At 45.9% G+C, this 15,224-nt stretch overlaps 1 protein-coding gene across 1 annotated transcript in view; it reads right to left on the bottom strand.

Moving 5' to 3' along the window:
- DPYD (dihydropyrimidine dehydrogenase) overlaps positions 1-15,224 on the bottom strand; it is a 3,292,815-nt gene that overhangs the window by 1,068,024 nt on the left and 2,209,567 nt on the right. The gene's annotated exons all lie outside the window — the stretch shown is intronic.

Below are 15,224 nucleotides of genomic sequence, written 5' to 3'. Positions count from 1 at the left end.
AGAGGCATCAAAAAATTTGAGGATGGGCCTCAAACCACAAAGAATTCCAAAACATGTAGATGCCACCTTCTTCGTATGACACGAGAAGGTTAATTTAGAATCCAGCCAGATACCAAGATTTTTTAGTTCAGAGACTGGTCTAGGGGGGGGTCCCAGCTCATTGGGCCACCAGCTCGCACCCCACAGATCAGGATGTTTTCCCAGAACCATCACCTCAGTTTTGAGGGCGTTGAGCTGTAAGCAGTTGGTAGTGAGCCAGTCAGCAACAGCCCTCAAGCCATCCGCAAAGTTAGATGCCAGTTGGTCAGAGTCCCCATCAAGAACTACCGCCAACTGGGTATCATCGGCGTATGATACCATAGTGAGACCCCAACTCTTCGCAACCGCCGCCAAAGGTTGGACGTATAGGTTGAAAAGAGTGGGGCTCAACGCCGAACCCTGCGGAACTCCTTGGGTGATGGCATGAGATTTAGATCTGAACTGTGGCACTACTACCTGAAATGATCGTTCCGAAAGGAACGATTGGAACCAATCCAGCGCCTTGCCTGATATGCCAGCCTCACTAAGTCTGTGAATAAGAATGGTGTGGGATACAGTGTCAAAGGCGGCACTCAGATCTAATAAGATCAGTGCCGCCGTTTGACCTGCATCCAGTACAGAGCGGAGATGTTCTACCATATATAGGAGTGCCGTCTCTGTACTGTGCCCAGACCTAAAACCATTCTGTGTGGGATCCAGTAGGTGTGAAGAGGTCAAATGTTTTGATAGGATGTTCTTCACATGAGCCTCTGTGATCTTAGTCACCCATGGCAGAAGGGAGATAGGTCGATAACTCTCCGGCTTCACTGGATCCAGCCCCGACTTCTTTATGATGGGCATGACACAGGCCGCCTTCCAACTAGGTGGAACAAGCCCTGTGGTAAGGGATTGATCCACCAGTTGTCGAATCGGTGGGAGGCAAATGGACGCTGAGTCCAGAAACTGGGCCGGTCTCAAAGGGTCATCTGGGGAGCCAGATTTAACCTTGGCCGCTAGGAGATTAAACTCCTGTTCCGATGGAATGGGAAGCGAAGCCAAGCACTGTGAGGTACGCAATGTAAAAGTCGTACTGTCAGGGTCGACTTTGGGAAAAGAACGATAGATGGTATTTACTTTCTCCACAAAGAAGCCAGCTAACGACTCACAGTGAGCAAGGGAACAGATCTCCGTGACAGGAAGCCTGCTTGCTGTGAGCTCCTTCAAGACTTTAAATACCAGTTTGGACGAATTGGAACTCGCCTGGAACTCTCTGGCATAATAGTCAGCCCGAGCCCGACAAACAGCCCTATGATATATCTTCACCTTAGTCAGGTAACACGTCTTTAGGTCTCTGTCATAGTTCTTCCTCCATGCTCTTTCGGCTTGACGGCAAGTGGCTTTAATCCGCCTTAGTGCCTCCGAATACCAAGGGTTAGACTGAGAAGAACGATTTCTGCTCCAGCTGGCCGGGATTAATATGTCAAGCGCTCTGACAATCCAGGCGCAAAAGATGTTGTACCCGGTTGTAACGTCATCCTTAAGAACCAGAGGAGTGGTAGTCAGGACGCGGTGGAAGTCCTCCAGTTTGAGCTTTTTCCAGGGTCACCTGAAAGATGTTTTATCGGGCTTCCCGGTGGCACGCGTTATCATTGTAACAAATAGCTCGATGAGATGGTGATCACTCCATCCCATAGGTCTAGGGGGAGAGACCTCAACCAGTTGGAGATTAGTAAGAACCGGGTCAAGAATATGACCACCCTCATGGGTCGGGAGACGAACCAGTTGGGATAATTGCACTGCTTCAAGATCGTCCAGCAGGCTTCTAACCACTTGTAAGTCCGTGGCATCAAAGTGTATGTTGAGATCGCCGATGATGGTGATATTGGAGGAGGACAGAGAAAGAGAGCTGACCAGCTCAGGAAGAGCTTTCCTGAAAGCACAGTCAGTCCCTGGAGGGCGATATATCAAGAGACCTGATAGAGTTTGTGTCTGCCCAATATTGATAGAAAAATGGGCACACTCAGCACCAATCAAGTCCATGGGCTTCCAGGTGCAGGTGTAGCAGGTTTTAAAAGCCACAGCTATACCTCCTCCTCTCCCCTTCCGATTTAATGTGTGGCTGGCATAGCCCGGGGGAAGGGCCAGATTGACAATAGCCACATCCTCATCGCCTAGCCAGGTCTCCGTCATAAAGAAGGCATCAGGGCCTTCCAACGAGATTAGTTCGTATATGTCTCGATGATATTTCGACAGAGACCTTACATTGAGGTGCCAAAGTTTAATGGCACTAGGGGGAGGGAGTGCCTTCTTCTGATGTAAAGATATCTGGCTGAGAGCCATAGATGGAGCAGGCAGTTCCCACCAGCCACAAGGGCATGTATGGGGACCACACAGAGGATGCTGAGCAGAGTGCAAACAAACGGGCAGACCAGATCTAATACGGCGAAGGGCCTGACTAGAATACTGGAGAATCATGATGGCAATACAACAGAGTCCCTCCGCAATCCGCGCGTCCCGAGCGCGGACGAGCACAGACGGGCAGGACTCTGGCTTGACTCCGGCGCGAGTCAGGCGCTACCGCGTCACGTCACCGCTGCGCGAGTTGTGTGAGCTTTAAATAGGAGCTCACCTAAACTCCTGCAAAGCGCTAGAACGCTCAGGCAAGTGGCGCGTGATTCAATAGTCACCCCCAAGATGGCGACCGGCGCCACGAGCAGGCAACAAGAAGGTGAGTAACTCCGTCCAAAACGCGGTGGGGGCACAATTATAGTGTAAGTATAGGGCCAGGACAAGATGCAGATTAAAAACAAGGCAATGCTAAATAATTTTAACAGAAATGCAAAAACGGGATTTTTTTAAAAATAAGACAAGCGCAGCGCGCTGCAGTTCCAACAGCAACAATGCACCTAATGGCATCTTTCCAAAGGCAGAGCAACAGAAGTGCTCGCCTTAAATAGGAGCTCACCTAAACTCCTGCAAAGCGCTAGAACGCTCAGGCATGTGGCGCGTGATTCAATAGTCACCCCCAAGATGGCGACCGGCGCCACGAGCAGGCAACAAGAAGGTGAGTAACTCCGTCCAAAACGCGGTGGGGGCACAATTATAGTGTAAGTATAGGGCCAGGACAAGATGCAGATTAAAAACAAGGCAATACTAAATAATTTTAACAGAAATGCAAAAACTGGATTTTTTTAAAAATAAGACAAGCGCAGCGCGCTGCAGTTCCAACAGCAACAATGCACCTAATGGCACCTTTCCAAAGGCAGAGCAACAGAAGTGCTCGCCTTAAATAGGAGCTCACCTAAACTCCTGCAAAGCGCTAGAACGCTCAGGCAAGTGGCGCGTGGTTCAATAGTCACCCCCAAGATGGCGACCGGCGCCACGAGCAGGCAACAAGAAGGTGAGTAACTCCGTCCAAAACGCGGTGGGGGCACAATTATAGTGTAAGTATAGGGCCAGGACAAGATGCAGATTAAAAACAAGGCAATACTAAATAATTTTAACAGAAATGCAAAAACAGGATTTTTTTAAAAATAAGACAAGCGCAGCGCGCTGCAGTTCCAACAGCAACAATGCACCTAATGGCACCTTTCCAAAGGCAGAGCAACAGAAGTGCTCGCCTTAAATAGGAGCTCACCTAAACTCCTGCAAAGCGCTAGAACGCTCAGGCAAGTGGCGCGTGATTCAATAGTCACCCCGAAGATGGCGACCGGCGCCACGAGCAGGCAACAAGAAGGTGAGTAACTCCGTCCAAAACGCGGTGGGGGCACAATTATAGTGTAAGTATAGGGCCAGGACAAGATGCAGATTAAAAACAAGGCAATGCTAAATAATTTTAACAGAAATGCAAAAACAGGATTTTTTTTAAAATAAGACAAGCGCAGCGCGCTGCAGTTCCAACAGCAACAATGCACCTAATGGCACCTTTCCAAAGGCAGAGCAACAGAAGTGCTCGCCTTAAATAGGAGCTCACCTAAACTCCTGCAAAGCGCTAGAACGCTCAGGCAAGTGGCGCGTGATTCAATAGTCACCCCCAAGATGGCGACCGGCGCCACGAGCAGGCAACAAGAAGGTGAGTAACTCCGTCCAAAACGCGGTGGGGGCACAATTATAGTGTAAGTATAGGGCCAGGACAAGATGCAGATTAAAAACAAGGCAATACTAAATAATTTTAACAGAAATGCAAAAAACTGGATTTTTTTAAAAATAAGACAAGCGCAGCGCGCTGCAGTTCCAACAGCAACAATGCACCTAATGGCACCTTTCCAAAGGCAGAGCAACAGAAGTGCTCGCCTTAAATAGGAGCTCACCTAAACTCCTGCAAAGCGCTAGAACGCTCAGGCAAGTGGCGCGTGATTCAATAGTCACCCCCAAGATGGCGACCGGCGCCACGAGCAGGCAACAAGAAGGTGAGTAACTCCGTCCAAAATGCGGTGGGGGCACAATTATAGTGTAAGTATAGGGCCAGGACAAGATGCAGATTAAAAACAAGGCAATACTAAATAATTTTAACAGAAATGCAAAAACGGGATTTTTTAAAAAATAAGACAAGCGCAGCGCGCTGCAGTTCCAACAGCAACAATGCACCTAATGGCACCTTTCCAAAGGCAGAGCAACAGAAGTGCTCGCCTTAAATAGGAGCTCACCTAAACTCCAGACGTGGAAGCGAGCACCGCCATCAACACTGGGAAGAGTCTGTGTGGCTGTGACCTTCACAGCCTGTTCCAGCGCAGGAAACCATGGCAATTTTGGAGGTGATTATACAGACTCGGGCCCACTGGAGGGCTGTGAACAAAACGAATTTGATACAGGCAAACTAAAATCAATTGCAAATATCGGACCCCACCAGAGGGGAAGAATTGGGACTGTCGCGCCCAGCATGCATTTCACTGGGGAAAAGCATGCAACAGAAGGGAGAAATACTCGTGACAGTCCAGCCCGGATTTTGCAGTGTGCCTACCCCATGATTAAGGTGCAGGTGTGCACAGAAACGCGTCGGGGACCTTAATTTACCGGCCTGCACAGCCACCTCAATTTGAAATAAAGGTTCGGTGAACAGTTTCTTGTGGAGTGCTGCTTTAAAGCTTGGAGGCTTTGTGGGAACATTTAATACACGGCTGCTCCAGCCGTGGAAGCGAGCACCGGCATCAACACTGGGAAGAGTCTGTGTGGCTGTGACCTTCACAGCCTGTTCCAGCGCAGGAAACCATGGCAATTTTGGAGGTGATTATACAGACTCGGGCCCACTGGGGGGCTGTGAACAAAACGAATTTGATACAGGCAAACTAAAATCAATTGCAAATATCGGACCCCACCAGAGGGGAAGAATTGGGACTGTCGCGCCCAGCATGAATTTCACTGGGGAATAGCATGCAACAGAAGGGAGAAATACTCGTCACAGTCCAGCCCGGATTTTGCAGTGTGCCTACCGCATGATTAAGGTGCAGGTGTGCACAGAAACGCGTCGGGACCTTAATTTACCAGCCTGCACAGCCACCTCAATTTGAAATAAAGGTTCGGTGAACAGTTTCTTGTGGAGTGCTGCTTTAAAGCTTGGAGGCTTTGTGGGAACATATATATATATATATATATATATATTCATTGAAATAAAACCATAGTTTTCAGGGGTGTTATTGTTAGGAATTAGCATTTGAAAAACCTTAGAAATTCACAGACAAAAACATAGGTTTCAGGGGTGTTATTTTTAGCTGGACATTTCACTCGTACAAAATCATTGAAATTTCTCCATTATAGTTAGTTCTACTAACTATAACTTGCGCGTCATTAATCCACTGCTGATGATGTCACATATTACATCATTTATGACATGGTAAGTGACATCACTGATGACATCACTGATGACATCTCAAATGACATCACTGATGACATCACTGATGACATCATCCAGTGAATGTGTTTGGTTCGATATTTAAATATGTATTATATATATATATAGCAATCTGCATTGAAGAATGAATGGATATATAAATATCTAGATGAAGGATTTAGTAGCAGTGTGATTGACTGTTTAAATGACTAATTTATAGTGTTGGTTACTAGCTACATGCAAGTATGTATTAGACATTGATTAGTTAGGTCAGTATTTGTATGGGACAGTGAATGTGTGTGTGATTGGGTGGGAGGTGTGTGACTGTGCAAAGATGTGCGAATAGTTGATTCACTAGGTATATGAGGTTAAGAGTGCATGTGGAAACAGTTGTTTTGGTGAGTGAGTATGTTTATGACTGTGTTGATGAGCAAATATATCTCTTAGTGATACATGTGCAACAAAGTTGAAAAAATAAAAGACAGTGTATGTGACAGTTATTGCATATAAAAAACTATACATAAGAGTCAGTGATTGTGCAAATGACTGTATTGATGACTGAATACTTGTAATAGTGATTTTATAAGACACTAAGTATGAGTTACTATCTGTATAAATAAATGAAGTAGTGTTTGGATAAGTATGTAGCTGAGTAAATGTTAGTGTGATCAATAGTTTACATAAGTGAGTAGGATGACTGTATAATTGAGTAGGATATGTGCTGGTGTGTCAATGTTGATACAGGTGTATACGTGCATTTGATAGTGTTCTATTGATTTGTAACATCTTGTATCAATTAATGTATAGATGAGTGTTTAGATGTGTGTGTAGACCTAGGAATCACTGAGTGGGTTTTTAGAAAATTGTATTGGTGCGTCAATGGTTTCAAAAATGGTACTTTGTATTTTATACTAAGTAATTAAAGATTATATTACTGTGTCGTACAGTGTATCAGATTGTCACATGGATAATGTCATCAATGATGTCATTTGAGATGTCATCAGTGATGTTACTAGCCATGTCATGAATGATGTCATATGTGACATCATCAGCAGTGGATTGCGGGCGCCCGAGTTATAGTTAGTAGAACTAACTATAATGGAGGAATTTCAATGGTTTTGTACGCGTGAAATGTCCACCTAACTACAACACCCCTGAAATCTATGCATTTTTCAGTGAATTTCTAAGGTTTTTAAATGCTAATTCCTAACTATAACATGTCTAAAAACTATTGTTCATTCAGGGAAATTCAAAGGTTTTTTAAATGACAATTTTTATATGTAATAATAGTTATATTTATCTTTTTGATACTGATTTTCTAATTTTTTTTAACTGTTTATTTTTACATATTTTTTTTAACATTATATATTTTTAGTATGCATGGAAAAAAATGTTTTTTTAAATATTGAAACGGAAATATTGTGTTTTTGTTTTATATCTTTATTTTAATATATTTATATTATTTCCTTTATTGTTTTTGTGTTTTTTAATTTTTTGGTGGGAGTCACGAACCCAAAGCATACCATTCTCGATCACTGCATGGAAACTAGCTGCCATTTTAGAAATGTTGTGAAGGATCGGCGTAGGGTGTGCGACAGGTGCATATTTTTGTGCACTATTGCTATGCAACCGGTACGCGACTCTTTGCATCACATGCGCATTACTGTACACAACGCTTGCGCGGAGATGAGTTCAACGTGACGTCATAAACGTGTTGGACGCGGTGGGTGCGTGACTCCCCCGAAATGTTTTATTGGCTAAAATTATATATATATATATATATATATATATATATATATATATATATATATATATGTATATATATATATATATATAAACACAGTGCCTTTGGACATTCATATACAGGAGGCTACTGGGAAGAGGCTTGTTAAGGGGGAAGGCGCTGAAGAAGGCACATTTGCCGAAATGCATCCGCCAATTCCGGGACCTCTGAAATAAACGGCTGTTTGTTCTCTACTTCCCATGTGGCCTCTCATCTTTTCACTCGGAAAGGATATCAAGTGGCATGTACTGCGCAGCCAGACGCGCAGAAGAGTTGGCCCTGCAGCTACAAGTGACTCCGGGTTTTTACTGGCAACCGCGCTGCTTGCAGCTTTCAAGAATTGAGGGATCGATAAACCCGGGAGTCCGCCAAGATTCTCAGCAATTGAGGAAGCTGGCTGAGGTATTTTATCTCGATGGGGCAAACTGTCTCAAATTTGACTGCCCCAGTTTCTGTTCCAACCTGAGAGGAGGGGCGCTGCAGTTAATCGGGGACACAGGACTTGCACCGCGATGTTCGTCGTCCTTTAACCACCCCACCTACCTGATTGGGCACAAGACTACATTGTTCTCCACTCCGCCACACCAGCTACCTGACATTGCCAAAATTATGCATGCTGGGATTTGGAGTCCGCGAAACTCAAAACGGACTACAATTGGCTGTGCAGATTGCATGGAGGAGGGAACACAGTGCTTTTGGACATTCATATACAGGAGGCTACTGGGAAGAGGCTTGTTAAGGGGGAAGGCGCTGAAGAAGGCACATTTGCCGAAATGCATCCGCCAATTCCAGGACCTCTGAAATAAACGGCTGTTTGTTCTCTACTCCCCGTGTGGCCTCTCATCTTTTCACTCGTAAAGGATATCAAGTGGCATATACTGCGCATCCAGATTCGCTGAAGAGTTGGCCCTGCAGCTACAAGTGACTCCGGGTTTTTACTGGCAACCGCGCTGCTTGCAGCTTTCAAGAATCGAGGGATCGATAAACCCGGGAGTCCGCCAAGATTCTCAGCACGGAGGAAGCTGGCTGAGGTATTTTATCTCGACGGGGCAAACTGTCTCAAATTTGACTGCCCCAGTTTCTGTTCCAACCTGAGAGGAGGGGCGCTGCAGTTAATCGGGGACACAGGACTTGCACCGCGATGTTCGTCGTCCTTTAACCACCCCACCTACTTGATTGGGCACAAGACTACATTGTTCTCCACTCCGCCACACCAGCTACCTGACATTGCCAAAATTATGCATGCTGGGATTTGGAGTCAGCGAAACTCAAAACGGACTGCAATTGGCTGTGCAGATTGCATGGGGGAGGGAACACAGTGCCTTTGGACATTCATATACAGGAGGCTAGTGGGAAGAGGCTTGTTAAGGGGGAAGGCGCTGAAGAAGGCACATTTTCCGAAATGCATCCGCCAATTCCAGGACCTCTGAAATAAACGGCTGTTTGTTCTCTACTCCCCGTGTGGCCTCTCATCTTTTCACTCGGAAAGGATATCAAGTGATATATAAGTGATATATATATATATATATATATAAATAAATATATATAAGCCCTCTGGCTTACCGGCTTCTCTGCAAATAAAGATCCTGTGCAGCGCATTCTGTGGTCCGTCTCCTATGTTCCCTCGCCGGTCTGACGTTGGTTGACCTGGAAGTGGTGTTTGGAGTTTTTTTCGGATATATATATATATATATATATATATATATATATATATATATATATATATATATATATATATATATATATATATATATATATATATATATATATATATATATATATATATATATATATATATATATATATATATATATATATATATATATATATATATATATATATATATATATATATATATATGTATATATATATATATATATATATATATGTCTTTAATATACATATTAGGGCAAGACATTATCTAAGGTATTCATAAAAATGATATATTTTTACTTGTAATAAACTTATATTACTTTTAAATGCATAGTGGACACAACCATGTTACCTCATGAGGTGGGAAAGATCTCGGGAATGTAGCTGTGTTGTCCCCCTCTCGACGCGGAAGCGGAGTGGGTTGGTCCTACGTACGCCACTCCAGCATAGGAGTATGAATAAATAGGCTGGGGCTCTGGGCGAGGTTCACTTGTGGGAAGGCCAAAGCGTCTGCCAGAGCGGCGGCCCTCTCTCTGCCACGTGGCTGCTGCAATGACTGTGGGCCACCTCGACACAGGCCCCCTGCGAACTCAGTGGCACAACAACGCAGATTTATGTCTGTACAGACTACTGCCTTCGGTCTACACTACAGACAGCAGGGTTCACAGCTTGAATTCAGCCGTGATTTATTAATTGCACACAGAACTGCACTCTATGTCCTCGAATTTTGTGAAAAAGAAGTGACAAAAGTCTGAGTAAAATACAGAGTAAGATCAACAGTTTCATTTGGGGCAATAAAGGGGTTCGACTAGCGTAGAAAAAACTTAGACGCAGACTAAAAAAGGGAGGGCTGGCGCTTCCAGACGTAAGACTATATGCAGAAGCGTTCCAGTTTAAAAGCATACGGATGCTGTTAGTTAAGCCAGGGGAATCAGCTTGGGGGAAGCTATTAGGCGAAATGGTGCGGTTAGAAGGGGGAGGCAATGGAGAAGCATTTCTGTATAAATTTGGATCACCTAGGTTCTTCAAGAGGGTTCGTCTGAAGGTTCTAAGGACAGCTCTGGAGACTTGATGTAGGCTCAGGCATAGATGGGGCATTGGATACTATTCTGATTATGCCCCTATATGGGATGGCCCAGGGACCCTGGGTTGTTTGCAGGATGGCTTGGCACTGCCGATAAAGAGGGCCGGCGTCAAAATCTGGTCTGAACTGTTGGACAGTGGGGGGATACTTCCCCGGGATTACCTGAGGGCTAAGATTGGCACCGGGTTCTCAAGATTTAAATACATACAGTTAACATCATGGTATGTGGCAGAAAAGCGGGAGATAAGCGGAAACAGGGAGATTGAAGACTTGCTGCAAGAGACACGCCCACTGAATAAGGAAATATCTATGTGGTATAATAGTCTGCTGGATGCCGAAGACCATAAGACTCCCGCCTCCGTAGCAGTGTGGACGGGATGCCCTCTCGGGCCACCAGCAGACCTTTTATACCAATCCTCACTGAAGACCCTGTACAGATCAGTTAAACCTGCCTGCCTAAAGAAAAATAATTTTTTTGTCAACAATAGACTCTATTACACCCCGGCAAAAATTGCAAAGTTTGCTCCTTTTCCCGTCCCTAAATGCCCTAGATGCGCAGTACCCTTAGCAAATGACTTACATATTTTCTATGAGTGCCCAGCACTCACAAGATTTTGGGCTGAGGTGGGTGACAATTTACTGGGCATATTTAATACCAACATTGAGATCAATATACAACTGGTATTTTTTGGAGATGATGGTCACCTCAGCCAGAACCTCTCGCGGAAAGATAGGGGCCTATTACTGAATTTGATACTGCTGGCAAGAAGCGAAGTGTGTAAGAGGTGGAAGGATGCCCTACCCCCGCAAAGGGAGGATTGGCTTAAAGCTGCATTCGCTATGGCGCGACTAGAGTACGATGGAGTGGAAGATAAAATCTCGAATATTTGGCACTCCTTGGTGAGCTGGGGCACGGACTTAAGATTACTGTAACATCATTGGTCTTATGATTACACCAGGGTCCCATACAAAATAATGGGACTGGTCGGATGACCCAAGCCAGTGCGGTAAGCCGTAGGGGCGACCAGTAACGAAGGCGGCTTCATAAGACCCGCAGAGGCTTGTAAGGTGAGATGAGGACCAAAAAAAAAAAAGAAGAAGAAGTGACAAAATGACAGATGACGCAGTCCAGTAGGCAAGACACATTGTACCAGTGCGTCCCGCCCGGACCAGGCATCAGCGCACACACTGAGTCCTTCAGGTGCCATTAACTCACTGCAACATAAGTCATCACCACGTGGCCGTATTAAGGCAGAGTTCATTAGACAAAAGACATTGCTCCCAGTGCGGCCTGCCCATACCACACATCATCGCAGGGTACGTACATGCTGAGCACCAGAGGTACCACTAACACAGTGCACCATAAGTCATCGCCATGTGGCCTTATTAAGGCAGAATTCGGTAGACAAAAGACATTGCTACCAGTGCGGCCTGGACGGACCACGCATCCTCGCAGGATCCACAGCAGGTGGTTGCTTCAGGTGACACTAACTCAGTGCACCACTTATCATCACTGGCAGCACACACGCTAAATTGCCAATAACTGTGCATCTCAACTCAAAGCAACGTAGCCGGACCCTTGCTGACCGCTGCCTCCTGCCTACACTGTGGTCATCAGGGCTCACAATTGAAATTAAGTCTTCATTCATTAATTGCAGAGTGCAGTAGGAAACTAATATAACATCCCTCAAACCTACAAACTGTCCTTTTAGTATCCTTGCTTCAAGAACTTGTTTTCTATCAATTGTAGCTTTACTACAATGACCAAATTCGTCTTGCAACTCCACACAAACACTGAATGGCAGTCTACACTGCGGACAGCTGAGCTCACAATTATAACTATAACGTTCCTGAAACCTACATGTTTCCACAATGTTTCCATACATATTTCATGTTTTCTTCCATACGCCTACACTGCGGTCAGCCGAGCTCACAATATGAATTCAGTCTTGTTTTATTAATTGCAGAGAGAATTGTACTCTATGTCCTCAGATTTTGTTGAAAGAATGTGACAAAAAGCATTCGTCGATGTCTGTGCTGACTGCAGCCTTCGATCTAAACTGCGGATAGCAGGGCTCACAATTCAGATTGAGTCGCAATTGCAGATGACGCAGTACAGTAGGCAACAGACATTGCTCCCATTGCAGCACGCCCGGACCACGCATCATCGCAGGGTGCGCACATGCTGAAGGCTTCTGATGCCCGTACCTCAGTGTACCACAACTCATAGACCCTGTATGATACAATGTTTTGTGTAGGATTTGAGATCTGCTGCCCCTACCTCAGTGCACCACAAGTCATGGACCCTTTACGATAGAATCTTTGTGTATTATTTCACATGTAGTGCTCCTATCCTACTGCAGCACAAGTCATAGACCCTTTATGCTGGAATCTCTGTGTATGATCCGATGATTACTTTTGTACTTGTTACCAGCACCAACCATTTCTGGAGGGCTAGCTTACGCTCACCCTACATGCACCCAGCACAGACATCATGGGACATGTGACCCTGGTAATAAAAAGGAGTCAGGCGCACGTGCCCGTACACCAGTTCAACTATCTATCTGTGTCCGTGTGTTCATTTTCTTTGCAAGATGCTGCCCCTGGGTCCTACCACATTACATTGTGATGTAGACAGCATATGCAACCATGTTACCTCTGGCAGTAGGAAAAACTTTGGTTATGTAACTTTCTGTAGCTCATTCTACAAGTACAAACATAGAGAATGGATCATTAGAGTACTGGAAGCAAAGTGTATAGTAAATTTATAAGTAAGTGGGAATTCCCGAATTCTTTTTTTGTTTTTGCATATTTATATAGCGCAAACTCGACCTTAAAGTATTTCAGCACTTTACATGAGCACCGTATTAACATTACACATTCAGGCACGCAGAGATTACGTGAATTGCCCACAATCACAGGATGTGGAAGCGACCCCGAGGCTCGAACCCTGTATTCCAGCACCAAGTTCTGCAGTCTAGTCGACGGACCACATAAGTACATATGTTGGCGCAGCCTAACTACGACCACAAGCTTCGCTCTAATTAGCTGCCTTCCATGTGCCAAAACTGCAACCTGAACTTTCCATGGCCCTGTATTGCTACAGCTACAACATTCCAGTGAATGTGCAATAAACATTCATATCCACAGAAATGTGTCATGTCCACCATCTTTCATGTGTGGAACTATGGATGAATGTAGGGTCAGTGATTCCCCGTACCTTCCATGTTGGCCATGTTGTGGGACTTTACTTACAGAATGACACATTAGCGCTTGCAACCCGGGTGACGGCAGCACTACAACACGGACACCCGCATCAGTTGATTCAACATCTACCTCACAACGGAGCCATGCCCATAGCTCCGGAGTTATTCTTCACAGCATCATGCAGTACTAGCATACGCCACGGCAGCCCACTCCGCTTACACTTACAGGAAAGGACAACAATGCTGCATGGCCCAGACTTTCATTGTAGTGATCTGCTGCTCACAGGTCTAGTTGTCAGTACACCCCAGCCATGCCCTCATGGCTGCTATTCACTCACACCACACCTATCCAGCACTGGCTTCACAGGACACGTGACCCTCCCAATAAAAAAGACTGGACATACGTGCTCAACACCATTTTAGAGTTGCTCGCAGCAGCTGCACTGTGGTCGGCACAGGCACACAGCCACGGAATGGTGAATTTTGGTCCACTGAGGTAGGGGCATTGTAAGTGCTGAGCAGGTATGCAGCCTGCGGTGATAGCCCGTCCTGGTGGTCCGTACACTTCATGTATTGTGTGCCCTGCTCAACCGCAGTGCAGGCCTGAGCCATGCAACAGGGGGGCCTACTTCCACATGCATGGCCTCACTGGTCACTGAGTTAGTAGCACCGGAAGGACTGAGTGGGTGAACAACATGCGATGATTAGTCTGCAAAGATTTTCTCTAGTGTCAATACTCACTCTCCTTCTTTTCCTTTCTCTCTCTCACACTTTCTCTCTCTCTGACTGTTCCTCTCTCTCATCCTTAACTTATAAGGCCATATTATCAATAACGGCGACAACTCGGGCTCCAAGTTGGTAAACCAACTCTCAATCAATCAATCAGGAGTTTGTTAAAGCGTGACTACTCACCCGTAAGGGTCTCAAGGCGCTAGGGGTGGGGGGGTGCAGGTTCCATTCCATCAAGTAGGGGGTCTGTCGAAGAGCCAGGTTTTGAGGTTTCTTGCGAAGATGGGGAGCGATGTTGTCTGTCTGAGGTGGAGCGGAAGGGCATTCCATGCTTTGGCCGCGAGGAAGGAGAAGGAGCGGCCTCCCGATCTGGTCTTTCTGGTGCGGGGTACCACGGCGTAGGAAAGCTGGGCTGATCGTAGGGTCCTTTGGGGTGCGTGGAATTTGAGTCGGCTGTTCAGGTATGCTGGTCCGGTGCCGTGGAGGGCCTTGTGTGCATGGGTGAGCATCTTAAAGGTGATTCTCACCTCGATGGGAGCAAGTGGAGTGTGCGCAGGTGCTGGGAGATGTGGCAGTGTTTTGGCAGGTTGAGGACCAGTCTTGCGGCGGCGTTCTGGATGTTCTGTAGCTTGCGGATGAGGTTTGTGTTTATTCCGGTGTAGAGTGCGTTGCCGTAGTCGAGTCAGCTGGTGACCAGGGCGTGAGTGACTGTCTTTCAGTGTTCGAGAGGGATCCATTTGAAGGTCTTACAAAGGAGGCGGAGGGTGTGGAAGCAGGAAGATGAGACAGAGTTGATCTGGTGGTCCATTTTGAGCTCGGAGTCCAGGATGATTCCAGGTTGCGTGCGTGGTCAGTGGGGGTTGGCGGGTTTCCGAGGGCGGTGGGCCACCAGGTGTCGCTCCAGGCATCGGGGTTTAGGCCCAT

The sequence above is a fragment of the Lissotriton vulgaris genome, chromosome 1_1 (genome assembly GCF_964263255.1).
Source record: "Lissotriton vulgaris chromosome 1_1, aLisVul1.2, whole genome shotgun sequence".
NCBI lineage: Eukaryota > Metazoa > Chordata > Amphibia > Caudata > Salamandridae > Lissotriton > Lissotriton vulgaris.
This window is presented reverse-complemented; position numbering and strand designations above follow the sequence as displayed.